The sequence below is a fragment of the Marmota marmota genome, unplaced genomic scaffold (genome assembly GCF_001458135.2).
Source record: "Marmota marmota marmota unplaced genomic scaffold, marMar, whole genome shotgun sequence".
In the NCBI taxonomy this organism is placed as follows: Eukaryota; Metazoa; Chordata; class Mammalia; order Rodentia; family Sciuridae; genus Marmota; species Marmota marmota.
Genome location: NW_025999990.1, coordinates 1,228,873 through 1,232,112, shown reverse-complemented (window position 1 = coordinate 1,232,112; position 3,240 = coordinate 1,228,873).

Genomic DNA, 3,240 nt, shown 5'->3' with positions numbered 1-3,240 from the left:
TGTTTTTTTTTTTTTTTTTTTTTTAATCATCTCTTGTAAATTTTACTTTTCAAACTCCCGTTTTAAAATCTTGATCAGCTTTAGTAATTCATGCCTTTGAACAATAAAATTTTTAATATTAAAAATTCAATATATTACAAAAAGAGCTCTACCACTTCCTTCCACATGTGTGTCAATTTTTTTTTCTTTCTTTATTAGATAATCTGACAGCAGTATGAAATACTCTCAGTGACCTCACAATGGTTTCAGAAACTTCATAAAACTCCAGTATAAGTAAAACAAATGCTATTGTGTAGCTCAGGATAAGTGCAGGTAAACTAAATGTCATGGACAAAAAAAGCATGGGAAGAATAAAGAAAGTAAGCTTTTGCTTTTTAAAAATGTCTTCAGTTCAAGTGAAGAGAGAAGGGTGGAAACCTGCATGTAGCACTTGCCAACCCAGCACTAGAACAACTGTCGGGTGCATATTTCAATCACAATTAGATGAAATTTTTAATTATCGTTTAATTTAACTTTCATATTTGCCTTCAGAAATGATGATGTTGATAAGATTCTGGAAGGAGATAAGGCGTTATTAAGTAATTCCATTTTTAGTGCCAGCGTAGAAATTGTTTTCCATTTTAAAAAAAATGCTTATTTATGAGAGAAAGGAAAGCAGAATCAGCCTGTTCATTGCATAAGTGTTGTGTGGGTATGTGTATTGTATATTCACTAATCCATCTTCAGTTTTCTGAATTTGGGAGTATGCTCAGATCTGTTGGTTTGATAGAGCTAAGTACATACTCAGTAGCATTTCTCTATACCATTTCCCTACCTTTACGTTTCCCTTCTGTTACATATGCTGATAGAGTACTGTTTGTTTTGCTCACTATAAAAATAAAGTATTTGTGGGAAAGGATCCTTTTGTGAACTGAACATCCACTTAGGCCAACAGAAATGGTTTATAGTTTATCAAAGAAAATGAAAGGGTATACACTTTCATATTAGAGTGTTTTTAAATTTTACAACACTTTTAACTAAAAAGACTGAAACTTTAAAGACATTTGTATTTTGAGTGCTTATCAGATACATTCACATTTTAACATTTAGAAACTTGGAGATACCATTAATGAATTTTTTTCAGGAGAATCATCTGCATAGACTTTTTTTTTTTTAATCAAAAATAGTAAGTCCTAGGGCTGGGGCTGTAGCTCAGTGGCAGAGTGCTTGCCTAGCATGTGTAAGGCACTGGGTTTGAACATTAGCAACACATAAAAAACTAAACAAATAAAGGCATGCTGTCCATCTACAACTATACAATAATTTTAAAAATTAGTAAATCCTAAAACTTATTACTCCAACAGCTTCTAGCCCCATTCCTGGACATTCTAATTCTGGGGATGTAGTGCATCCTGGGAATCTGCATTCCATAGTGTTCTCCAGGTGGTGATCAGTGTTAGGAGAGCTGAGGTTCCCACCCATCTCTCTGAATGGTGCCTGTTAATGGCATTATCTGTTCTGCCTTTATGTTCTAACCAAAAGGTGTTAGAGTGATTTTGCAGTTGTTTAAAGTCACCCAAGAAACTGGTGACCTTTTAAGGGCCTCAAGTCCAAATACTGATTAGCCCTGTTTCAGGATGCCATCTCAAAGATAGCACACAGTGACTCAGAACTCTTTCATCTGTCATTGATGATATTTTCCCTTATGCAGGATACCAGACTGTACCCTCTGATATTGTGGTCACTAGTTGCATGTTGCTATTTCAATCTAAATCAATTAAAATTAAGAATTCGGTCCCTGGATTTTGTAATGGCTACATTTTAAGTGCTTAGTAGCCACTATGACTAGTTGCTGCTTTATTGAGAGCACAGCTATAGAAATATTTTCATCATTGCAGGAAAGTTTTATCAGACAGCACAGCTATAGGATTTTCCTCCTGTTATAATTAAGCTCTTCTCATTTTATCCTGAGTTGTAGCAATGGCTGATAGAGATAGGTGCAAAATCATATATGATGTCTATTATAGGACATAGTACAATCTTCAAGGATCTTAAATCAGAGTGTTTAGGATTTGCAACATAATTTACTTAAATCATTCTTAGTTCTGAGGTCAAAATTTAGTGACACAACTGTATTTTTGAATCATGAATCTGTCATTAACTCTTAACTAACATTAATTCTTAGTACTTGATATATGGGCTTAATCAGAAATCTGCTTAACCAGGTACATAGTTTATAATAAAGAATTATACCATTAAAATCTCACTGAAACAAAATTGCAACTATTTAGTCTTTCTGAGATTATATGAACTATTCCTAGGTCAGAGTGCAAAATGTAGATTTTACTTGTCTAAAGTTATTTATAGATGCCTAGTAAGTAGGTTGCACAGATAGACATTTTCTTAGACTGTCACCCATATTTTGAAGTTTGAAAAAATTCAGGTGAATATATTTAGCGCCCTCTTCTGGCATATTTTGAGAAAATTATTTTTACTTTAAAACTTTTGTGGTTTTTTGGAGTAATAATATAGCCATCAGTGTAATATCATAAAAAATTGTTCGTGAATGTCATTCAATCAGATTTCTCTGTGTCATTACAATTGGTAAAACATACAAACCATACAAATAAAGCATGGGGAAACAGCTTATCAAAGCTTCACAGTTCTTAAACTACTAACTGCCCAAAATATATGTAAGCAAATAAGGGCTCTGACAGCAATAACACAGGGACTTAATTTGATGTCAAGTGGACAGTGATCATTTGTATTAGCTTGCAGCCACCCCTTGCATTTGTGGGGTTTGAGGCGAGAGTGCAAAAAGATGCCCAAGTACCCTGAGTCTAAATATTTTAGTTAGACATCATGCTAACATTCAACAGAATCTCATCTGTTTCCCCATCTGGATAAGGATTGTTTCATAATAACCAGGAGGCCAGTTTGAATTTCTTAGGCTCCTCAGAATACTGCTCCAGAGCAGGGTGATACAGGGAGAGCAGGAGCCGGCTCCTCCCTGGCTTATCCTGCTCATCCAAACTCCAGTCCAGCCCTAGACCCCTGCCAGATTTAGCCCACCTCTGAATTCTGGGGTGCACCTGAACATGGAAGGTTCAGGAGTCCTGGGGAGGATGCCCTAGGGAGAGAGGTCTTAAGAGATCATGTGGCTGGGAATCATAGGATTCTAGGCTGGTACTCTGAATATATCCTAGGAGAAAAGAAATGGGCATTTCCCCTAGCCCTGAAAGTGTACAGCCTGGGGTGGGG